The sequence below is a fragment of the Scardinius erythrophthalmus genome, assembly GCF_964197995.2.
Source record: "Scardinius erythrophthalmus genome assembly, chromosome: 6".
Lineage (NCBI taxonomy): Eukaryota > Metazoa > Chordata > Actinopteri > Cypriniformes > Leuciscidae > Scardinius > Scardinius erythrophthalmus.
The window spans coordinates 27,155,723-27,182,486 of NC_138226.1; the positions used below are offsets into that span (position 1 = coordinate 27,155,723).

At 37.6% G+C, this 26,764-nt stretch overlaps 1 long non-coding RNA gene across 1 annotated transcript in view; it reads left to right on the forward strand.

Moving 5' to 3' along the window:
- Positions 1-26,269, forward strand: part of LOC308692154 — a 47,699-nt gene extending 21,430 nt beyond the window's left edge. The window contains exon 3 of the long non-coding RNA XR_014030307.1: positions 25,302-26,269. This is a non-coding gene — a long non-coding RNA (uncharacterized lncRNA). The remainder of the gene's footprint in view (positions 1-25,301) is intronic.
- Positions 26,270-26,764: the final 495 nt, after the last annotated feature.

A 26,764-nucleotide genomic window follows, 5' to 3' on the forward strand; every position in this document is an offset into this window, starting at 1 on the left:
TAAAAGAACTGTTTTCTATTTGAATATATTTTTAAATGTAAAGCTGAATTTTCAGCATCATAACTCTAGTCTTCAGTCATGATTCTTTAGAAATCATTCTGATATTCTGATTTGCTGATGAAGAACAAACACACACACACACACACACACACGCACACACCTTGTGTCCATGTTTTATGGGGAATTTCCATAGACATAATGATTTTTATTCTCTACAAACTGTATATTATATCCCCTTACAGTAACCCTACCCCTAAACCTACCCATCACAGAAAACTTTCAGCATTTTTACATTTTGAAAAAACATCACTTAGTATGATTTATGCTGTTTTCCTCATGGGGATCAAAAATGTCCCCACAAGGACAAGGATTTCAGATATTGCCATCTTTGTGACATTTTGTCCCCATAATGCAGGGTTTACCAGGACACACACACTTTTTTTGACTTAAAAATTGTTCTCTCCCCGCAGCGTAAATATTCCATTTGAAAGCATCTACTTAATAAAAGCTTAAAAATTAATTTATTATTAATAGGTATTGTGATTCATGCTAAAAAAGCCACCCCGATGTGGTGTCCTTGGAGCTCTGATGACTCAGCTGTATCCCGTTCCCTCCCTCTTTCACCACGCTCCCTCAATCCTCATTCATCCTCTCCTTTATCTAGGCGTTTTATCATATTTCTTCAGGTTTTCAAAAACAAACACCATTAATGAACTACTGTGCTGACATATGCGGAACGCAGACAACTAATTTAATACGCACAGCGCTGATCGAATCTCCCTGTGGCCTGCGTGTCACCTACTGCATCTCAATGAGAACATGCAAGTTTCTCAGTGTGAGAGAGACGAACAGAGCGAGCGAGCGCATCCTACAGTCAGCTCCGTGCCCAATCCAAAAGGAGTTTTCTATCGAGAAAGATAATAATCACAATCAAACCTGTATTTACTTAGTTCTAAGCATATGTTTAATGTTGGATTATTATTTAGTGGTAGATTAGGGTGACGTTCTGCACTTTAATAACATTTGTGTGTTTTGGTAATCAGATGTGCTGCGAGTCAGAATAGTTTGAATTCCCCGAGGTTTTGTGCTGTTTTGGTTGCCATGGGGGCAGCCCAATGTCGCTGATGTGCGGTAAATTGATTTCAGCGCTGATCTGATGGATGAATTGAAAATGAATGTCTTCATAGGTGACCTCTTTGCTGGCGATGCCGTGATTGCCTCCCCAACGTGCCTCATGTTGATTGACAGGCTGGCTAACGAGTTCTGTCTCTGTGAGAGTTATAATTTACCTGTGCGAGGGACTCTCTCCACCAGCCGACACACACACACACGCCGTGAGCTGAGATGAGCACCTCGAATGCTGTCTCTGCTTGAAAAATAAAAAGCAGAATAAGAAAAAGAGGAAGATTAGCCTACATTGAGGTACTGAAGGACATGTTTGAACAAGCTATAACATAAATATTAAGGATGCGTTAAACACTAATGAATTAATTTCATGTATGTAGTAGGATTTTTTAAAACACTGGAACTGATTTAGTCTGTTAAGCAACGTGCACGAAGAAGGAATACTCTAAATAGTCTTTAATTATAAACTTAAGAGTGCAGGAGATCACTGGGAGAACACGGGAGAAAAGGAAACCACACAATAAACCAAAATCGAGAACCAAGGCAAACATAACCAGAGACAGGTGCAAATTATAAGTAACCAAACGAGGACATAATAAGTAACCAAGGAAAACGAAACTAAACAGAGCATAGATTCAAGGGTGATGACTCGGGTGGGTACTGGATCTGCGGACCAGATCTGAGGAATAGTCTTTAATTATAAACTCAAGAATGGAGGAGATCACTAGGGGAACATGGGAGAAAAGGATAAACCATAAACGAAAACCAACAAGGGACTGATGAACAGGAATAAATACAAGGCAAACATAACAAGAGACAGGTGCAAATTATAAGTAACCATAGAAACAAACATTTATTTTGTATAAATATACAAATATTGTATAAAAATACAAATATTGACATCTATAAATAATGCATTACTCTGCAAAAGATGATCACATTTTGTAGCTTTGCATTTCAATTTGAGGGGACTGAGAGTGTAGTATAATGCTTTATCTATTAAATTAAAGGCAATGTTCAGCCCTCTCCTACTCTCTTTTTTGTTCTACACTTTCTGGGGCAATGAACAATGTCAGAAAATCTTGCATAAAATCTATTGGAAAATTCAAATGGCAAGTTCTTAGAAATCCATGTAATATTTGAATTTATCACTCAACAGAAATGTTGGTTTAATAGCTCGGTGAACAAAACAGTGCTGACATTCATTCATTCATTCATTCATTCATTCATTCATTCATTCATTCATTCAATGTGGCCACACATTTTAAAAATTGGACTTAAAGAGGTTGTACATGTACAAACAGTTGACATGCTATTCAAAACGAAATGATGTGATGTAACTATTGAGTCAGGCGTTGAAGTGAGGCCGGTGAAGTAAACCAGCTCTGCTGAATTGAAGTTTATTTGTGGGGGTTGAAGAGAGGAAGGTGATCTGCTGTTAAAAGCTAGAGGTCAAAGAGTGTATGGACCCAGCTGTTCCCCCTGACAGTACCACAGGAGGGAGAGCTCTTAGCCAGAACAGGGGGTCCTGGATGCCCTCACCGTGATGGAGCGCCTGTAACCTTCCTCACTCTTCCTGCAGAGAGCTAATGGAAAAGGGATATGTAGTGTTCACAGACGAAGGACTGAAAAGTTCAGTAAGAGGTCTGGAGAAGTCTGTCTACGTTAAATTCACTTCACCTTCACTTCAAACTCACAATCTCCACAGAGACTTAGTTAAGCAACTCATTATCTATAGGATCCTGTATATATAATCCAGCCTTTTCATTTAGGTTTTCGGATACTACTAACTTTTAGAACAACTGTGAGTAAAACATTACCCTCATGTTCTGAAAAACCTACTCAGGAGACTGATGCATTATCATATGTGGGTTTAGATATTCAAGTATAGTCAGTACAAACCTAACTGGTTCACACCTATTAAACAGTCCTGTCTATCAGCTCACCGTGAGCGAGGCCTGTGCTGGTGAATGGAGTTTCGTGCTGTACTTGTGAGTCTTCATGGGAACGGAGGTGTTGGAAATGACAGGAGTGTCATTGCATCCTGGGATTGATTTAGCTCGGAGACCTGCTCCACTGACAGTGTGCGACGCACTGTGTGTTTGTGTGTGTATTTACCGCTGAGGCTGTCAGGGAGACAGACGACATCTCTGTCAGCGCTCCCCGGCAGAAATGATCGGTTGGTGATGTCCTATTAGTCGGCCTGCAGTACATTTAAAAGAGAGTGCTGACTGCTTGCAGCGTGTCGTGTTGTTCTTCTGATCTACTGTATCTTCAGTCCTCTTTCCTGTTGTGGTTCCTGTTCTGTGCAGCACTCACATTTTTAAACACTGGTAAAGTGCTTTCACCAGACAGCATGGCTTCAGTGCAAGTGGCATGCAGATAGCATCAGCACAGGTGCTAGAAAGCAAGACCGCATGAAGTATACAGCAATTCACAACAAATACCTGCAGGGGATGTAACACTTTTTGCTTTATCCTCTGTAGCTTTTATAGTGGCATTTTTCCCAAAATTGATTGTAATCTGCTACAAATTAAAGTTGTTTTGAAATCTAAAGCTTATCACTAAACTGTTAATGTAACAAATTAATAAATGAATGTCAAGTACAAAGTTACAGTCTTCCCCAAACCAGGTTATAACATTAATAGAAAACTTCCCATCACCCACTTCCTCCAACTCCATCCCATTTCATTACCATTTTAATTAACATTATTCTAAAATAGCAATCAAGTTGAAAATTCTAAAAAATATTGAGCAAATACAGTACTGTTTAAAATTTGGGGGACAGAAAAGTTTGTATATATAAGGTTTATTTATTTATTTATTTATAAAGGAAATTAATACTTTTATTTGACATGGATGCATTTCATAGATCAAAAGTTATTGTCAAGACATTTATAATGTTACAAAAGATTGTAAGATTTCACTGTGAAAAATATACGATCAATAAGTTTTGACAACATGGTTTTACATTGCTTTAACTCATCAAAATAAAATTTTCAATTTTTTTTATAAGTTATACAAGATTCAACTCATTTTTTTAAATCAGTTTAATGTCATTTAAGTTGAAATTACTTAAACTTCCAAGTTGATTGTACTTAAAAATTTAAGGCAGCAACTTTTTAAATAAATACAGTTCTTTTAAACTTTCTATTCATCAAAGAATCCTGAAAGTAGATCACAGTTTCCACAAAAATATTAGGCAGCACAACTGTTATAAAATGTATAGTAAGAAATGTTTCTTAAGCAGCAAATCAGCATATTGGAAAGATTTCTGGATCATGTGACACTGAAGAGTAATGATGCTGAATATTCAGCTTTACATCACAGGAATAAATTACATTGTAAAAAATATAAATCTAAAAAACATATATTTTACTTAAAAGTACGTTTTGAGCTTAGAACCAGACGAAAATATTTCAGAAAAATCAGCCGTTGGAGGAAAAGCAAGGCATGACAGCAAACATAAGGTTAGACATAATTAAAAAATAAATAAAACATTAAATGAAATATAAATTAAGTAAATTATAATGTATTCAGAGAGTTACAGTGTATCTTCTTTGCCTTGGAAATGGCTTGCAAATAAAAGGGAAAACATCTTATAAAAATCACTTTGCATACATCATGCAAATTGTCCATAGAGTTAGGCAACTTAAGTGAGTCATGTGAAAAGGCCTTAATAAACAACCACCATCAGCGGCCAATTTACCAATCCACAAACTGACACACACATTTTAGCTAACACAAACATTCTAGCCTCCTTCTCTCTGCTTTCAGAGGCAGAAGTCTCCAAACTCCTCCTTTCTAATCGCCCTCCTACCTGTCCGCTTGATCCTATTCCCACTAATCTACTTCAAGCCATTTCTTCTTCAGTTGGACCCGCACTCACGCACATCATCAACACCTCTCTTCACACTGGTACCTTTCCCACAGCATTTAAGCAGGCTCAGATAACCCCCCACTGCTTAAGAAACCCACTCTAGATCCAGCACATCTGGAAAATTACAGACCGGTATCCCTTCTTCCATTCGTTGCGAAAACACTTAAACGAGTTGTTTTCAATCAGATCTCTTCCTTTCTTACACAGAACAACCTCCTGGACAACAATCAGTCTGTTTTCAAAAGCGGACACTCAACTGAGACTGCCCTGCTCTCAGTAATTGAAGCTCTGAGACTGGCAAGAGCAGCTTTCAAATCTCAGTTCTCATCCTGCTGGATCTGTCTGATGCCTTTGACACAGTTAACCACCAGATCCTCCTGTCAATCCTAAAGATGAAGGGCATCTCGGGAACTGCACTCCAATGGTTCAAGTCTTACCTCTCAGGTAGGTCCTTTAGGGTGTCGTGGAGGGGTGAGGCGTCTAAGACCCAACATCTAGCTACTGGAGTGCCTCAGGGCTCAGTACTTGGACCGCTTCTCTTCTCCATCTACATGACATCACTAGGATCTGTGATTCAGAAGCATGGCTTCTCCTATCACTGCTACACTGATGACACACAACTCTACCTCTCATTCCAGCCTGATGATCCAACGGTAGCTGCTCGCATCTCAGCCTGCCTGACAGACATTTCTGGCTGGATGAAGGACCACCACCTTCAACTAAACCTTGTGAAGACAGAGCTGCTTGTGGTCCCGGCCAACCCAACACTTCATCACAACTTCACCATTCAGCTAGGCTCGTCATCTATAACCGCTTTCCGACCGGAGGAACCTTTTCACAGTTCCTAGAACTATTGACTAAAGTACCCGGATGTTCCTGCGGTGCGAACACGCCGACTAGGAATGATTTTAGTTCTAGGAACTCCATTTGTAGGATCTCATTTAGGTCCTACTTCAGAGTAGGGTCTAAACCAGTACTATAGGAACTACCCGTGACATTAGTGTACGCTGATTGACCGAACGCACGCGGAACACCAGCACCAGCCATTTTTAAAACAGCTAGAATGTAAACACACAGATTATAGCCTATATTTACTCCATAAACTAACTATACAAACATGGAAAACAGTGATAAATGGGCATCTAAACCTTTATGCTGAAGAGAAAATCCAACGCAACTTTGAGGGGACCAAGCCAAACATGATTATGTTTATCTGCCCAGCTAGCAACACTGGACATCAACCACACGGCATAACGTTAGGCTAATAACCTTTTTTCATATACTGTCTACTTTCTATAACAGTTCTATCTAATAAGATATTAAACAGTCCTGTTAGACAGATTGCTAACTAATAAACACAGAGCATTGTTTGCTCTGGCGTTCTCAGCGCCGCCAAAATAAAGGTCCGTCGCGCCATCAAAATAAAAGTCACCGTGCTTGCGTCACTCCCTTACCTCTCCTACCAGTTCCTATGGCCACTTGGCCAGTGCGAACGCAAACAGCAAAACCGAGTTTGGAGGAGAGTAGTTCTTAGAACTGTTTAGAAGTGGACAGTTCCTATAACTAAGTTCCTGTAACTACTTGGTCGGAAAGCGGCTAATAACTCCATCAAGGTCAGCCAGGAATCTTGGAGTAGTAATTGATGATCAATTGAACTTCACAGACCACATTGCTAGAACTGCCCGGTCCTGCAGATTTGCCTTGTACAACATCAGGCCCTTCCTATCAGAGCATGCTACACAACTCCTTGTCCAAGCGCTTGTTCTATCCAGGCTGGACTATTATAATGCTCTCCTGACTTGTCTTCCAGCTTGCACTGTCAAACCTCTGCAACTGAACCAAAATGCTGCAGCTAGAGTGGTCTTTAACGAGCCGAAGAGAGCACACGTCACTCCTCTCCTCACAACATTGCACTGGTTGCCAGTTGCCGCTCGCATCAAATTCAAGTCACTTACGATTGCCTACAGAACAACCACTAGCTCTGCTCCCTTTTAACTAACCTCATAACTTCAGACTTATGTGCCATCCAGAAATTTGCACTCTGCAAGTGAACGTCGTCTTGTGGTGCAATCTCAAAGAGGCACAACATCTCTTTCTCGGCCCTTTACCTTGACTGTTCCCTGCTGGTGGGATGATCTGCCTAACTCAACCAGAGCTGCTGAGTCCGTAGCCATTTTCAAGAAACGGCTGAAGACGCATCTTTTTCAGCAGCACTTGATCCAGTAATAGTAACACTTTCTCTTCTATTCTATTTCTAAAATAAAAAAATGTACATGTACTGTGTTAGATTAAACTGAGAAGGGTCATAGCACTTGCATATTGCTGTCCTACTGTTAGTTTAACTGCTTCTATTGTTCTCATTTGTAAGTCGCATTGGATAAAAGCGTCTGCTAAATGATTAAATGTAAATGTATTTTCATATAGCATGATGTACAACTTGGTCTTTCTCTCACACACACACACACACACACACACACACACACACACACACACACACACACACACACACACACACACACACACACTCTCTCTCTCTCTCTCTCTCTCTCTCTCTCTCTCTCTCTCTCTCTCTCTCTCTCTCTCTCTCTCTCTCTCTCTCTCTCTCTCTCTCTCTCCTCTGTGTCTCAGTCAGGCCCAGATGTCCCTCTGTACTTCTTGTCTCTTTCATGTAGTCGTTAATGAGAGAGTCACATATGGCCTTCACCCTTGTTAGGCGGACTGGGTGACACTTTTGGTGAGGTGGGGGGAGGTTGTCAGAGGGGTGGGGGTGTGTGGTTGAAGGGGGCCAGCTCTGTCTCATGGGCACATAAAAGGGACGAGCAGGGCACTGTTCCAGGTACAAGGGGGCGGTGGATGGCGGTAGAAGAGATGAGCTGGGGTGAGCGGGCCGAAGGGTCAGTTCATTAAATGCTTTGTGGACAGTTTCAGAGTAGCAGATTAAGCCTAGTCAAATTTACACTGTTAATGGGGATTCTGTCTCTAAAATCATTGGTAAAATGGAATTTGGCTTATCTGTTTGTGGGAATCCAATCCGCAGTTCTGAGAGTGAAAATTGTTCTATCAGTAAATTGAATAATTATAATTTTACATTATTTTATTCGTTGAACAGTTTGCATAACAGTTAACATTGATAATGATTGATAATATATAAGGTTTGATTATTCAGAAAACAACTTGACTTTAATTAAGGGAAGGACAAAACATTTTAATCTGACTATCTTATAGGTTTTAACTTTTTGAAAATTAATTTAGTGGTAAATGGAATTTTTTTCCCCCACATGGTCCATTTGATTACAGTCAATGTTGTTACATTGTTTAATGTTTAAATCGATTAATCGTGACTAATCGCATCTAACATAAAAGAAAGATTTTTTTTCATGGATTACTTTTTACCAATATTGGGATTTGTAAGGTATTTTTTTCTTATGTAATCTGTTTTAGTTTGTATTATTTAAGTAGGGGAAGAAAAACTAAACTTTCAAATACCACTAAAAACTCCTTAATATAGGTTTCTGAAAAAAGGGAACATTACTCTTATACTTTTATTTGTTCAAGCCTCTAAACTGATTGTACTTCAGAAATATTCCCACTTGAAAAACTCAGAACACAACAAATTGGGTTCAAGAGGGTTCAGAGAAGTTTTCTGCAAACAACTGTAATTTACTTTGCCTGTGTCATCTGAATATTCATAAACACCCCGGGTTTGACCTTTCATGAACAGACATGTGTTTCGCTTAATATGCTAAAGCTGAAATCTTGAATTGAACTATGGGAGGGGAAAGTGTTACACAACGCATTTCAAAAAGCTGCATGACAGTTTTCTCATAAAAATGTGTTTAAAAAAATTAAAGCTACATTTAAATTGCATTTGTAAAAGCAATAACAACTTTGTCTAAATGTTATACCTTGCTCTTTATAATGCAAATGCATGAGCTCTTATTTCCATAATCAAAAAGATTTAGTCATATCTGTTTTTTGCTTCATGTGAGTGTGCAATCTTACCACTATCACCTGCGAGACGCTCCTGTTTTGACCTGGTCTGCTTTTTCAAAGAAACCTTTATTTATGAGAGCAGAGGTTCAAAGGGCCGTCCACCTTCACTTCAAACAAGTAAAACCAAACTCTCCTGCTTTCTTCTGCAGAGTAGCAGTTTCGGTTGTGCAAGGTCGTCCCTCAACCCTTTGGTCCCCTCAAAAGAGCCGCCCTTTCACAGACCACTTAGAAACAGACAGACATATAGGGACGCAGGGAAAAAAGGTGAGCGACAGAGAAGAATAGAGTGAATAGTTAAAAAGAGTGGAGAGATAGATGAGAGGACAGATGATGCTTGAAAGAGAAGGTGAATGGAGGACAGGGAAGAGATAGAAGAGTTTTCAGAGCTGACAGCGCGAGACAAGAAAGAGGCAGATGAGAGGGAGGACATGCTCTACCAAAGTGGGAGAGGTTGAGTTCACATCAGACACCAGGCTGCTCTGAGGTGATTCAACAATCTCAGTCATCTTTTGACCTTGGGGTACAATAAAGAAGAGAGAAGACAAAAGCACAGGAGAAGCTCGGTGTCAGTGCTGTTTATGTGAACTTGAGATCTTCAAACCTTCCTGTTAAATTAAAGAATAGCCCATCTCTTCAACGGCAACTGGGGAAGACAATGGCATACAAAAGCAACACGGCAAGGAAAATATTGAGTGAGAAAAATAAATAAAACACAATGTAGGAAATCCGGGGGCTTATGGTTTACATTAGCTCCAAAACATACTAAAAATACCATAGGAAATGTTCACTGTAAAAAAAGTTGCTGCCTTAGGATTTTTAAGTACAATCAACTTGGATGTTTAAGTAATTTAAACTTAAATTACATTAAATTGACTTAATAACTTTATAATAACTTCTAAAAAGTTGAAAATTGCTTAACTTATTTTGATGAGTTATAGCAATGAAAACTTTTGTACATTATAATAATTTTTTACAGTGAATTTGTTACATGAACAGTCATATGACTACTTTTAAAGGGTTAGTTCTTTCAAAGATAAACAAAATAAAAAAACGAAAAAAATAAGATTAAGATTAAACATTAAAAAAATGTATGATGTTTATTTTATGAATTGTATGTCTTGTATTTGGACCCTGAATCTGTAATAAATCTGATTGATTGATTGATTGATTGATTGATTGATTGATTGATTGATTGATTGAATGAATGTGCTATTTTTCAAGCCATCAAATGTTATGATAGCTTTGTGTGAAAAACAACCCGAATTTACTGAAAATCTTCTGCTCCATTTTAACTCTTAAATCAACTACAGTTCCACTAAATATGTCACGATGTTTGGTTAATTATGGTTGTTTTTGATTGACATTTTTTTTTCTTAATTTTGTAGTGACATCTATTAGTTATTACATATCTTTGTCAGAAGGGAAAATAATCAGTGACTGCTCTGATTCTCACACAAAGCTGTCATATGACTTCAGAAGGCTTGGTGCCTGTATAATACGCAAGTTTGACTGCTTTTATGACACTTTTATGGTGTTTTTATTTTGTCATTTCGCAGCTTGATTCTGTCACAATTAAATTTTATTATATGAAAAATTCATCTTCTATGTGTTACGAAAGAAAAAAAAGGCAAGTAAATGATGACAGAAATATAGGGGTGAATTAATACTTTAATAAATAAGAAGCAGACACCGTATTTGATGTTTGCATTCATATTGAGATGTTTATATCCACTTGTTAGGGGGTTGCGTGTAGTTTTTTATCCACAAAAAGATGTGTGAAAGAATGAACAATAACAAGCACTTTAATAGACAAAGAGAACAATACTACACACTCATAAACATAACGTTAATGAGTGACAAAGAACAGAGGAGAACTGAGGGTTTAAATACATGAAGGAAGGTAATCAACAGAACAGGGAACAGGTGAGGACTAATCAGACACCAACAAACGAGAATTCAGGCAATGGACCCCACAGAAAAATGAATATGAAGATATTAATTTTACTATCAGTTTCATGTTTCTTTAGTAGTTTAGGTTGTTCCATCAAAATGAGATCATTCTCATTTTATTTAATGTATTGGGAATATCGTCACAAATACACTCTCAGAAAAAAAGGTACAAAAGCTGTCACTGTGGCGGTACCTTTTCAAAAGGTACACCTTTGAAACTAAAGAGTGCATATTAGTCCCTCAAAGGTACATATTGGTACCAAAAGTGTACATATTAGTTCCAAAAGTGTACATATAGTACCTAAATGGTACATATTGAAGGGTACTGTCCCAGTGACAGCTTTTGTACCTTTTTTCTGAGAGTGTATGATTTTGTACACTGTACACAATAGTGTTACTTGTGTAGCACTTAATCTTTTTTCCCTTCTCTGAAACATAAAAAATATATATTTTGAGTCTTTTTGTCAATTCAGTGGAAGTCAATAGCCTGGTTTCCATTACAGATTTGCTCAAAACTTTTGCAATATTTTCTAAATGTTGATAAAAAATATATAGCAAAATGACGGTGTTTCCATTAACCGTTGTTATGCGACTAAAACTTCATTTTTTCCTCTCACGATAAGTCATTCCAAAAATCATGGCAATGGATGTTGGTAGGTTTATGTATATCTCAGCCACCACACAAGCCATTGTTTTTAATCGAAAGAGACGTAGTTGTGTTATCCAAGCTTTAATGGCAACGAAAGCCCCTTATACTTGGGACTGGAACACATGAGGTGTTTCTCCCTCCTTGTCTGTTGTTTATCCCCGACCTGTACATTTCCATTGCAGTTTTGCGAAATATTCCTTTTTGAAATGCCTGAAAAACCACCTAAAGCGAGCGTAAAAACTTTTTTGCGATATATGGGAGTTTCCATTGGGCGTATTTTCAATTTTCAATTTCAATTTGCACAATGTGAAGGGGAATGTAAACACAGCTAACGGTAACTAAAACTAAAACCCTAACCCTAGGACTACCAACATTTCTCAAAACATCTTCTGAAATGTTCCACAGAAGAAAGTAAGTCATACGGGTTTGAAAAGACATGAGGGTGAGTAAATGATTTTTTTTGGGTGGACTCTCCATTTCAATTTTAGAGCTTTTTTTGCGTCAAGCATTTGCTTAAGATGACGATATTACGACCTTACTCAAAACTATACTGGAAGTCTTTTATGCTTGTACTGTTTATCGACGGAAAAACTACCAAAACTATTTCACATTTTAAATGCGTACTTAAACTTCATTAAGTTGTCACTGATAGTCAGCTCATCCATCCAGGGCTTTGTAAATGGATTTAAGTCTCAAACCGCAATGTTTCGATTTATGCGGCGGGCTGCTTTTCTGTTTGTTTTGGGATTAAGAATTACATGTTTAAACTCAAATTTCCCTTACGCGTTGGCCGAGGCTGCGGATTTTTTTTGAGTGTTGTACTTACATTGGAGGAAAGGCACAGCGCGGGCAGACATTCAGACATTCAGACGGCCTGTCTGCTGTGCACCGGCTGTGCAGGTTTTTTTCCCCCTCTGTAAAAATATCACACCTTATTTACAATTCAATGAGGTGAACTGAGTAAGAGTAACAAAGCCACCCTCCCTCCCTCTCTCTCTCTCTCTCTCTCTCTCCCTCGCTTCTCTCACATGTGCGCGCATACACTGCTGGGTGCACCAAGAACAAATAATCTGAAAAGAGAGTCCAGATGCTGTATAAATAGAATACGCACTTTCTTGCTCTCTGTCTTGGTTTTCTTGATGTCTTTTCCCCCCTCAGATTAAATGGTGTGATGGATGGAGTCAGAACATGCTACGGCCTTCTTTCGCCCGCCATGTTCTCGTGCATTTCTCTAATTGAAAATGACTTGAAATGAAAAACGGGTCAGAAACCATATGGTTTCAAACATCCAAGGGCTAGCCAGTAATTATGTGTCACGCCGAACTGCCGCGAGTTGACGGATGTATTCTGACCAAGTTGTATTACAATACAAGTGAAGTTCACCTCAGGAAATGTTGGAAAAACATCTTTAGCCGCAAGGCATGGCTGGACTGCCGCTTGACGAGGAATTGTGTTTTGCTTACAGCTTGTTTGTGTCCCGACACTTGTGTTGAATTATCACTTTAAGTGTATGTTTTTGTGCTTTTTTAATTCTTAGTAATAGGTAAAAAAAAAAACACGAGGAATGGTAACCTGCCGCCACACACCCACACCCACACACACTTTATGCAAATGTGCATGCATTCGCACACATACACACCCTGACCAGGAGTGCATTGGCTAAAGCAGCTGTCCAGATGTGGGTCGTACATATTCATGTGTGCTGCCTCGGCTGTCAGGGTTGTCATGGTGACGTCTCCAGTGCAGTGGATGCCAGTGAGCGTTTCTCTCTCATCCATCACCCTTGGCAAAGGTCACTATTATTCCCATTCATTTCAAACCCTCCCTCCTTCTCCCGCTCCTACTTTAAAAAAAAAAGAAAAAAAGTCTGCCCTGTGAAGGTTTTGGTAAATTAATAACATAATTTACCAAATAGAGAGGCTAATGTGGAAGAAGAGACATTCTTTTGTCCTGGAAAAAAAAAGGGAACTTTTAATATCTTTTGTTGTATTCGTTCCCCATCAGACTAGATTAATCAATGTGTGGTTAATGTGGAATAATTCATGCTTTTGTTCTGAGATTTGCAGAAACTTCAAAGCTGAATTTGGCTGCTGAGATAGCAGTAATGGTGATGCAGAAGCTGGCTTGAGGCGAGAAGGCTTCAGGCTCTCGCTGGATACAAACTCTGAGCGCTTTTCCCCTTATCCGCTGGTCCAGGTCAGTAGCATAAGCACAGAGTAATTTAAGGGTCAAAGGTCATGGTGTAGCCAACACTAGCCAGTGTAATTGTGCTTAAAGTGTATTTTTTTTTGTATGTTTGGCTGAAACTGGCAATTTTTACCTTTTACGTAATACAGTACTCTTTACGTAATGTAAAAAAAAAAAAAAAAAAAAAAAGAGTTTTGCAAAGTACAATCCCCATAGTAGGACTCTCATTTATCATTAAATGATTGAGAAAGAAAAGTATTTATAATTGAAATTCAGATGGGACTAATATATGGCATTGATTCATATAATTAGCAAGTAATTGGTAACCATGATACTTGGATTATTTGATGAATAACATTCTAAAGCACAGCATTTATTAGAAATAGAAATATGTTGTAACATTCAGTTTCTTTGTTTAATGTCTTTACTGTCACTTATGATCAATTTAATGCGTACTTGCTAAATGTATTAATTTCTTTAAAAAAAAAAATTGTATTGACCCTTATTGACTTGACTCCATTTTGATCTTATTTTACTTTTCAACGGTTAAGTATGTTTAATGCGAAAACATTTACAGTTAATGCATTACCTTATTTGACATTAACAGCTACTTTTTGTTTGAATTTAATAAACATCAAAGATTGACAAATATGAAATATAAGTGTAATATAATGACTCTGTTCTGTGCTTAATAAATTCATATGAATTAATTTTAATAAGACACTTGAAAATCATAATAATTTAATAACAGACCCCAAACTTTTGATTAATTGCATATATATATATATATATATATATATATATATATATATATATATATATATATATATATATATACATGTTAGATGCGATTAATTGCAATTAATTGATTTGACAGCATTATAGTACTTAATAATTCTCATTTATTTTAAATAGGCCTACAGTGAAATCAACCAATGACCTCAATAACCTCAAATAATTTTTAACCATTTATTACATTTTAGATGTTATTAATACGTCAATCAACAATCATAATCTCAAACATTTACCTTTTAACTGTTAGAGAGATAACTTATTTTTGTTTCCTCATATCTTCCTTTTCAATATCATTCATAATGAATGTTTTTCTTACAAAAAAAGAAAGAAAACAGCACTCATTGTTGATCAGCTTTGTCAAAGCTCTATTTGACTGTCCTATTTTGTACATTTTCTGCTTCCACGAGCTCGATTCCTCTCTGTCTGCCCCAGAACGTCTCACGTAAAAAGCGGCACACAAATGAAATCGAAATTGTGCACACATGTCTCAGACCCCGAGGTGTTACGAGACCCAGTCGCCCCTTCACCCACCCCACTTCCTCTCTCTCTCTCCCTCAGCCCAGCTCTGCCAGGGGAGCGGAGGGGAAGAGGGGGCAGCCGTATCCAGGAGAAAATTCGCAAAAAGCTGCGCTAATGAATATTCATCTGTGACGGTGGCTTGGGCTGTGGCACGTTATCCTGGCTGAGACGCGGGATCCTCGCAGGCCGTGATGTGAAGCAGGGGGGGAGGAGGAACATAAAGGCCCGTGGCCGATCCCATTACCCAGCACTGTGCAGGCTTAATGGGATTCAGCCAGGAGTCTGAGTGCTGTAGAGACACACTATTCTGTGAGATTTCATACAGGGCTTTAACGACTAAGGTCTTCCAAAGACGCAATACACACGAGAAAGTCCCACGCATCTTAGATAAAAATGGCTGATGTCAGAAAAATCCTCATTTGGGTTGATTTAACTCATTCAAGGGCTTTGTTCAATTTGTTTATGTGGGAGGTGATCTATGTTACTTTCCTATCAGACTCTATTTACTCATAATATGACGAGGAGTGTATTGAAATTTTTAATAATGACTACACTCTTAGAAAAAAAGGTTTTATATAGAACCCAAGGGTTCTTGACTTTATGGCAAAAAGGAGAAATGCCTTAATGATTGCACAGTACTTTCATGTTTAATGGGTTAGTCAAATTATTCTAGTGATAAAGTATGTTTATTATGCTTAATTCATAAAATGTAATAAAAATAAATTAATTCAAACCAAATTAAATTTAAATCCATAAAGTTGTCGCATGAAGGGAAACCCTATACAAGGTTCTATATGAAGCTCCTGACATAACAGTGAATATACTGAAATTGGGAAGAGAGCACTATAGATTTCTCTCACAGAAACATACATTCAGGTCTACAGAGTTAATATCTGCCGATATATTAATGCACGTCCTGATTTTGCCGACGCGTTCCTATAGGTCAACATATTTTGTTGATCCCAGAACAGCATTTGTGTTCGAAAATTGACCCTACCAGTAAGTTATCCCTAAAATCAGAGGGAAATGATAGGTGAATAACCCTGATGTAGAAGCTCTAACCCTGGTTGTAAGCCTAAACTTGACATAAACTGTAAACTGGAATGTTGCTACAGGATCAACAAAGATGTTGATCCAAGTACATGTTGCACTTGGTGAAATCAGTTTCTGCTGTCTTAATACCTCAGATCAGTTCATTTATTTGACTTCAACTCGCATTAGTTTGTATGTCTTCCTGTTTGATCAGTAGACATACATCTCCTCCCTTGCGGTCCGAAACGCTCCCTGAACAAAACCCAGCGCCATTCTCTTATCACAACCAATAGGAGCCTTAAATTTATTTTCTTTATTTTTTCTGAGATTACACTGAGTTTGAGAATTCAGTTAAGGACATGGGAATCTAGAGTGAGATAGTTTTGAGTTTTTGTTCATTTTATTTTATTTTTGCCTCTCAGTAGTCATTAATATGAGTTAAATGTATAACCTAATCAAGTCAGATGCAATTAAGCTAAAATGCACACAAAACACACTATTACAAAACATACCTTAAAAGTCTTTAATAGAGCAGTTACATTTTGCAAGAAGTCTCTTATACTTACTAAGACTGAATTTGTTTGATTACACATACAGTAAAAACATATTTTAAAATATAATTTATCCCTGTAATGGCAAAGCTGAATTTTCAGCAACGTTACTCCAGTCTTCAGCGTCACATGGTCCTTCAGAAATCATTCTAATATGCTGATTTTGATGCTCAAAAAACATTTCTTATAATTACTGTCAATTTTTATTGCTTGCATTGATAATTGTTTTTCAGGATTCTTTGATGAATATAGCATCTACCTGAAATCTTTTATTTTATATTTTTGTAACAAGTCTTTTGAGCAATTTAATGTGTTCTTGCTGAATAAAAGTATTAATTTGTCCAAAAACAACAACAAAAATCTTACTGACCCCAAACTTTTGAACAATATTTTGACCTATAAATCACAAATAAATACATTAATTAATGGATAGACTTTTTCAAATACTGTGTTCGAATCAGTCCAGAAAACACACACAAAACTACCTTTTGAACAAGAGCTTTTGAACTGTGTAAATAAAATGATGAACCTAAAACCCCAAAATATATATATTTTTTACTGAACCTAATCAAGATGTAATGTTTGTTTTAGGATGTTATATTTTAGCATACCTGACATGGCCACAGCGAGTGCACTTTAATTGAAGTAATTACTAATGTTACATTTATTGAGCGTTAAATTGTCCCTGCTCTCCCATGCGTGCTTTTCCTCGAGTCCCTTTTGATTTATTCTTATGAGGTTAGCATTTGATGCCACGCAGCACAGGAAAATCCACATCAACACCAAATAGTATAAATAATTTGTTTTGCAGGGCAAACCCAAGAAGAATCTAGTGCGCTATATAGTTTGCTGTGTTCTTAATTCATTGTGATCTTGAGAATTTACAGGTACTCTTGCTCCTGGTCTCTCTGACATCTGACTTTGTTGAGGACTAGTAATCCACAGCCAAAGGTATCACGCCACCCTGAAGATTTAAAAAAAGGGGCTCTGTATTAAACCGCAACTCTGTTAACAGCGTTACTGTTAAACCACTCACATAAAAAGGACAGACACAAAAAAAGAAAAGGGAAATTACAAAGCGTTGGCGAGGTGTGCTGCTGCAAGCATTTAGGCAAACACAATTTTCAGCTTATCGTGGCAAGCTCTCTTTTACCCATCATCCCTAACTGCACCTCGCCTCACGCTCACTCCAATCCGGATCATTTTCAAATGCAAATAGCAGCACTTCACAGTAATCTCACCCAACAGAGAGGCGAATCTATTTGCATACATAAGTTGGCCGCTATTGCCATAAGTCTTAAACACACAATCTGCATAAAGTCGAGGAAAAGAAATAAAATGAACCAAATGCACTGTGACAAATTCGGCAAAGCAATAATGAATGACTTTGTTTGATATTTAAAAAAAAGAAGAAGCTTGGTCAGTAACGGGAGCGATGATATGTTGTGTAATAATGATTGTGAATTAGCTGCAAAGGTGCACTTTCGTGGAATCTAGGCCTACACCTTATCTTTCTCCTGTGCTGGTAACCTTCTTGTGCTTAATCAGCGTTTTCTTCGTATTTCTCGGAAAAATCCATTCTTCTGTGGTGACATTAATTTAATGTTTTACATGGCAGAATGATGGATTAGCCTGATTTTAAACTGTAACTCTGACAAGATGGAACTTTTTTTTTTTTTTTTACTGTGAATCAATACATGAATTTGTTTAAAGGTGAACAGGATTTATTTGCTTGTTTTTAATATAACAAGCTTGATCTGCTTCCTCAAAGAGCCTACTATAAACATAAGTTAACATAGTATATATCAAAAGCTATCAGTATAAATGATGCTACAAAATGCAAATTTGCATTAGAGCACCACAATTACACGTTGCGGACCACTTGTGTTTTGACATGGGTGGATTAAGTCAGCCGAAGCGTCTTCAGGGAGTGGAGGATTTTGTATGTAGGGTTTGATGGGATCAGTTCATAAGTGAGTTATGCTGAGCTGAGCTGTGGATGAGGAGTCCGTATAACGTCCAAATGCGCTGGTAAAACTGTACAGTGTAATCATCGTTCTTTAGTACCCCATAGAATAAAAAAAATGATGTATATCAATGTATGATGACAATAATATTCAATCCTGTTAATACATCTACACAACTATAATGTGTTAAACAATACATATGTTGATACACAAAATAAGTTAGCAACTGTTTACATGATGATTTTCATTTATTTGTTTAGCAGATGCCTTTCCTCCAAAAGAAATTAAAAAAATAAATTACAAATGAGAAAAAAATGCAAACAAAACACTAACCGTAAGGGCCAACCACATTAGATAGATAGATAGATAGATAGATAGATAGATAGATAGATAGATAGATAGATAGATAGATAGATAGATAGATAGATAGATAGATAGATAGATCTCTTCTCTTCTCTTCTCTGATGATGTGTTCACTGGCGTGAGGGCGGGGCAACCTGTCACTCACATGACATCAAAGCAAAACCGAACCTCAACCAATCAATTCCCGGTGGAGAAAATCAAGTCCCGCCCTACATTTCTTGTCCGAGATGCCGTTTCACCCCGATATATGGGAATAAAAGACTATTGCAACTTCCATTTCCTGCAAACTTTAAGAAAACGATGAAAGGAACAGGAGATCAAACAGAAAAAACTATTTATTTTAAAGAAAAGTATAACCAGGAACAAAAGCAGGTCCTGTACTGCATCTCCCTTGTAGTAGTTAGCACCTCATTAGCAAGTCCAAATCTTGTTGGGGCGGGGCTGGAGAGGAAAGAGAGGATGAAGAAAAAAAAAAGAAAGATGATGGTGGGAGAGGAGAAGGAGAAGGTTAGTTGTTCCTTAACTGAGCATACTAGAGGTGTATTACTGTTCACATAATTAAAGAGTTGCTCAGTGTTAGTCTAAGTTTGGTTCTGGTTCTTGCACAGTTCATTGCTCATGCATAAGAGCAAATATCAGCATAATGCCACGTCTTAGCTACTGAGGTAATGTCTCCCCGATCCTGTGAGGGCAGGCACTAACTTTAATGTGTGTATACTTTCCATGTATGAAAAATAATGTCACAGCTGAAGCATGTCTGGTAGGAAGGAGCAAATGGCTGTGGATGTTACCAGCGTTCAGCGAGGGTCGTCATTTGAAAAGAACCCTCTGCATTAACATTCATAATTACCTACATGGCGAATCTGATATGGTTCATTTACCAGCAGAGTGGGGAAACAAGCTGTCAGGAGAGTGTTCTTTAATTAAGAATACGACGCAGCAACGTGTCCCTCATGACCGCTAATGGAAGTGTTGGTTAATTCACTTATCTCATGAAATTCTTAATGCTTCCTCAATAACTTGTAGTAGAAAGTAATTTTTACATAATGTGATGATCAGTTACTCAGGTTTACAAATACATTGTCAGATTGTATAGTTATCACATTGAGAGTGTTCACTATATACATTGCTGGGATTGTTGGGTTTTCCTCTGGTTTTTTATGAGTGTACTTTGAATAAGCCAAGCTGGGAAAATGCGGCGACATTTCTGCAAAATTATATCACATTTCTTCTCACACGTTTCGCAACACTAACAATGTGAAATGTCCGGTGAGTGTTGCTTTAAAAGTGCTCTCAGTTTTATCTTAAACAGATGAACATGATTGTGGCTGCATTTTATTAAGCATTTTGGATGTATCACGGCAGTTCGGAAATGTATGGAAGCTTATGAAATGTGAGATATAAACTTGCAATTGTGAGAAAAAGGTTAGGTTAATGCTAAAAGGTTCATTTAGGTAGTATTTTTGAAAATAAAAAAACTATCTCACGACCAATTCGTACGAATTCGTATGATTTGTCTAAACCCATGTGATGGTTAAGTTTAGGGGCGGGGTCAGGGGTTGGTCATTCGTACGAATTCATACGAATTTGGCAACTCGTAAAATATTTACATTTACATTTAGTCATTTAGCAGACGCTTTTGTCCAAAGCGACTTACAAATTAGGACTAAATTAAGCGAGTCATCGTGAAGAGGCAAAAAACAACGCAAGAGGTGCTCAAAATACGAAGTTCAGGCATTGTTCAGAGTAGCATAAGCCCGATAAGCGAGGATATAAAGGAAAAGGAAAGTTTTATTTATTTATTTATTTATTTTTTATTACGTTAAGTGCTCACGGAAGAGAAGGGTTTTCAGTTGTCTTTTGAATGTTGCCAGGGATTCTGCATTCCGGATGAGGGAGGGGAGAGCGTTCCACCAGCATGGAATTGAATGAGAATGTTCTGGAGAGTGATTTTGTGGCTCTCTGTGATGGAACCACGAGACGTCGCTCGTTGACCGATCGTAGGCTTCTGGTAGGGATGTAGACTTGTAGGAGTGAGTGAAGGTAGGAGGGAGCTGAGCCTGTGATAGATCTGTAAGCAAGCGTCAATGCCTTGAACTTGATGCGAGCAGCGAGAGGTAGCCAGTGCAAAGTGATGGAGAGAGGAGTGAGAAACAGAAATCGAGACTCATCAGACCAGGCAACATTTTCCAGTCTTCAACTGTCCAATTTTGGTGAGCTCGTGCAAATTGTAGCCTCTTTTTCCTATTTGTAGTGGAGATGATTGGTACCCGGTGGTGTCTTCTGCTGTTGTAGCCCATCCGCCTCAAGGTTGTGCGTGTTGTGGCTTCACAAATGCTTTGCTGCATACCTCGGTTGTAACGAGTGGTTATTTCAGTCAAAGTTGCTCTTCTATCAGCTTGAATCAGTCGGCCCATTCTCCTCTGACCTCTAGCATCAACAAGGCATTTTCGCCCACAGGACTGCCACATACTGGATGTTTTTCCCTTTTCACACCATTCTTTGTAAACCCTAGAAATGGTTGTGCGTGAAAATCCCAGTAACTGAGCAGATTGTGAAATACTCAGACCGGCCCGTCAGGCACCAACGACCATGCCACGTTAAAAATTGCTTAAATCATCTTTCTTTCCCATTCTGACATTCAGTTTGGAGTTCAGGAGATTGTCTTGACCAGGACCACACCCCTAAATGCATCGAAGCAACTGCCATGTGATCGGTTGATTAGATAATTGCATTAATGAGAAATTGAACAGGTGTTCCTAATAATCCTTTAGGTGAGTGTATGTACGATTTAGCAAAAATCTTACTAATTCATTCGAGCGAGGTCGTATGAATTAGTACAAATTAGCCACCTCGTAAAATTCGTGCTTTCTAGTGGTTTGAGTTTTTTGTATTCCATTCGACTAGATAGAACCTTTGTTTTCGAAATAAAAAGTCTCAAAATGTAAATAAGTAAATATGTGAATGACTCAATTATATATTTATCCTGACTTATAAAAATAAAAAGTCTTTAATCAATAATCTGCCTCCGTAATCATAATTAGTGTGAAAAGGGCTAACTATCTTTTATATTTTACTGCTTCTATCGTTCATTTCAGCTGCAGTGAATTGCACTGCATAGGTTCGTTTTTGGAGTTTTGAAAAATGCAGGTAGAGGCACATTTTTCCAATAAGCCTATGTTGTAACCAGCTGTAAAATCGGGATAATGCCAGAGTATTGAGGTATTGCCGATCGTGTTTTTAAAAATCTTTATATAAAACAAACGTTTAAAGTGTTTGCATGAACGTATGTGTTGTTGTCAGGGTTATTAATCAGTGTAAGATCATGCACGTAAATACATTTGAGAATCTCATATTTGTACGCGTGATCTTATTTTGAAGATGACGCTGTAACGATGCATGCAGGGAAGCTGAAGACAAAAGACTTCTCACAAAACACTAATAAGTTTAATTCTTACTCAAAAAGCAAGCATACAGGCAGTGCAAACACATCTCAACACAACAGAGACTGGACAAAGAGCGAAGGCAAGGGTGAGGCTTAAATAACAAACTGAAACGAGCTAATAAATGACACACAGCTGAAACCAATGAACTAATAATGACGGTAACCATGGAAACTGAACAAAGGCGGGAAACTGAACAAAGGAACATGTGAAACTCAGACCTGAACAAAACAAAAACAAACATAACCCTGACAAATGCTGCCTAGTTATGTCCTTGTTTTGATTTGATTCTTCTTTAGACTGGTGTTTTGAAGTGAAACGTCAGAAGTTCAGTATCTGTTCTTCAGAAGTTTGAAGAAAAGAGGCTTAATTGTTCAAGGTTGAACGTGTTTTAATCAAGGCATGATCAAATACGTAGGCGGCCCTGGCTGTAAATAATACATTAATGCCCATACAAAGGCAGCCCCACAGGCAGTGTGCAGAGCGGTAAGCACTGGGGGAATAATACATGTCCTCAGGTTATGCACCACTTTTCTGCTGAGTCGTCAGAGTGAGAGGAAGTTCAGAAAACGGCTCGCTCTGAAGTTACAGAACTCTTCTCAAGGGTGATGGAAGGGCTGGCCAAAGTCACTCTTCAAAGGGACCCAGAATATCCTCTGGTTCTCTCTGAGAGTCCAGCACGGGAGACGATTCAAACACTTAAGAGCAGAAATGTTTAGAGGAGTCAATATGAGTGAACAGTGATCTGGTTGAAAATACTGCTGCCTTTGTTCTCTGCTTGGCCAGGCGTTGCTCCTGAGGACCTTGATCTTGGATTTTAGTCTTTGATCATAGACATTTCGTCTTCTGTTTTGGTCTCGATGCAAAAGGACAGGGCTGCATCTCCCTCGCTTAAGTCATGATGCAATGACCTGTGAGCTGTTTGCCAGTGATGTTTGGCAGAGATAGCGGTTGGCAATGCTCCGTGTTGGCTCAGAACTGTATATGAGAGTTTATATACAGACACAGCCATAAAGTGAGGTCTTGACCTGAAAGATCTTGTTCCACAAACAATAAGTTAAATGAAAAAAGACAAAGGATACAAAAAGATGTCAGTTGCAATGGATGTCATGACAACATTTAAGTGTTCTAACAAATTTAGAATGACCTCTTCATGTACATTTGTGTTTTTCAACTGGAATTTACCTACAGTTCAGTCAGTAAGATTGTTTTTGAAAGAAAAAGAGAAAAAATAGAAAAAAACCTTGATAGACAGAAAAGGTTCAAGTGAAATTTAGAGAGAAGCATCCATCAGTAGTGGTAATTAACAATCTTCAGTCTCCATTTAGCACAGCTTTAGTTTTTTTTTGTTGCAATATTGATTAGACTCAAAGGCTTGTCAATTGGAATTCCCATTGATAGAACTAACGCAAATGAATAAACGAGAGCAGAGACCTTTATTCTTTCTACTGGTGTACTGATTCATGCTCATAATAGAACTACAAAAAAATTCCACAATCAGCAATATGAGAATCAGCGGCAATAACACAAACACAGTAAGATTGTTGGTTCTATGTGTAATGCTGTAGTGCAGTCTGTGTCATCTTGATTCAGTGGATGCTGGACTATAATGTCCAGTGTAGTGGCCATCACACAGCCAGTGATTATCTCCAGTCATCACTGCTTTGTCAGCAGCGGTGTTGTAATATGCTGACTTCACACTCGAAGTTTGCATCCTCGTTTTTTTTTTTTTTTTTTTGCAGTTACATTCACTTGAGGTTTTTTTTAATAACGATGTAGGTTGTCTTTTTTCCCCACCAATGTCTAAAAATACTCAAACGTATGCATAATTGTAATAAAAGGACCAGTGTTGGGGGGTAACACATAACAAGTAACTCGAGTTACGTAATCAGATTACTTTTTGTAATGCAAGTTGTTTTGCTTTCCCATTTATTGACTGACAGCTCTCCTGTCCCCATGGTGAAAGAAATCGGGATTAAGTGCAGAGGTTTTGTGTGCACTGTGTGGTTATTGTACTGTAGTTAGACTAAATGTGAGCAGGTATTTACTTATCTCACATTCACAAAAACAGATTCTGTGTATAAAACGAATAAAAACCGTGAAATGCAAACTCAGAATATGCAAACCTGACATAATTACATATGTTAAATAATATACAAATATACTTTATGTATTTAATCTCACTTTATTAACCAATGTCTTTGCTGCTGACCTTTGATGATCCAAATCAATATGAACAAGCAACAAGTTAAACCACAGTTGTGTATGCATTTATTGCTGAGGTAAGAGTGTTGAACTTTTTGTTTGAAATTAGTTTGAAAGGTGTGTTTGACCTGCGCCCTCTACGTTTTTAAATTTTACCACCACCCTGAAGATTGATGATCATATTAGAGGAGTATGACACAATTTTATTCATTTTCATACATAATGCCAGAGCATTGTATTTGTGTTTATGAAATTAACCTCTCACAAACAACTTAATGAATATTCAACATGTTTTGATTAAGGAATTTTCAAACCTTTTATCAAAACAGCACAAATTATGCTACTTTAATCTTTAATCATGGCACATTATAAAAATTTGGTGTGCATTTTGAGCAGGTGCTGCACAAGTATACAAATGCATTTTCAATTCCTTTTGAGTTTATAGCCTTGCTTTTTCTAATGATATATATATATAGAATTATATATCTATTTTTTTTTCCTGTGTAAATCACTAAACTGTTAAGATTTCAATTTACACGCACTTTCATCTCTATAGTGTTTTGAAAAGAAATGAAAGAAACAAAGTATGTTGCCTCTTGATACAATCTTTTTATTGTTTGCTCTGCTCTTTTTCCATTACAGCAAACCTGGCTTCTCTTCCACCCTTATCCAGTGCTCAGCTCTACAATTGCTTTTTGAATGAAATAGGACAAGTTTTCATCCATTTTTAATTGAAATGCAAACTACAGCAGTGGGTCACAGCAACAGCAGCGCCTTCACTTCCCGATGATAAAGGCTGCAGCTATTTGTCTGGCTATCAGCTTGGTCATGTGTGTAATTGCCTTTTACCATTCTCTGGCCACAAAAAGCACCAGAGTGATGCATGCTGAGAAGAAGCAAGTGGAAATTGCACACAATACACGCCGAAAGATTCCATATGTACAATGATGGTTTTTGGTCAAGGAGCTCTTCCCCCCAAAATATGTGTCTAATAATAATATTTCAGATCAATGTTTTGTTTTGGATCTTCTTTGTAAGTGACTAAAAGGGGGATGAGAAATGGAATAAGGAAAAAAGAGATGAAAGAGGTCATTTCTCGTATATGCAGCACCTTTTGAAATCTAACTTTAAAAAATGCATTAAAATTAGCTTCTGTTTTTGTTAAAGTATTTAGATAAAAAGGTTTTATGAAACTTTGGGTCAAACTTAACACTTAAGTTCAGGCACTTTATTAATTATAACTTGGTTATTTACACAATGGCAAGAAAATTAACAGGATGAAAATAAAGAGCTCATTTGGGGTTTAGAGTTGGCTTATATGAGGGTGTCATCTTGAAGGTCATTTATGATATATATATATTTACGTTTTAATGTTTTTATATTGACACTGACATTATGATGTAAGTTTAAACAGGATAGAAGTGAGCCAAACCAACTAATACCATGAAAACCAAATCCATTGCTAATGTTGTGTGTGCTGTTGTTTTTGATGTCATTAAGGTTTTTGTTAATTAAATGGACTTTAAAGACACAGAACATTTTTTATAAATTGATTACCCATAATGTAACAGAACATATAAGTTTGAAACGTTTTGATTAGAAACAAAGAAATCCATGCATATTATGAATATTTAATATAGTAAATTACCAGTTTTTTCATTTTAATAAAATGTAATTTTTTTTTATATTAAATATTTTACGTTTTGGCGAATTGGTGATTAATTTTCCTCGGATTCATATATTCTCATTTCTACATTTTCCTGCTTTCGCCCCACTGACGGTTAGGTTTGAGGGTTGGGGTTGACCTTCATGCTTTAAAAAACGTACAAATCATGTCGTACAAATTCACAGAACCACCATCTCATAAAATAGTTATGTTTTCTCATTAGATCAGTTTGGGCTGAATGCCAGGTTAAGACCCGTTTTCTTAGAGAAGACAAAAGGAAAAGCCATTTGCAGGAGAGCGAGAAGCAGATGTTGTGCTGGTATTGATCTTCTCAAGGTCAGAGCAGGCATGAACTTCACCCTCAGGAGAATTCCCTCCGTCACCTTGACCATGAGCCAACACCAGTCATCTGACCTTTGAACTTTGTCCTCCGGAGACT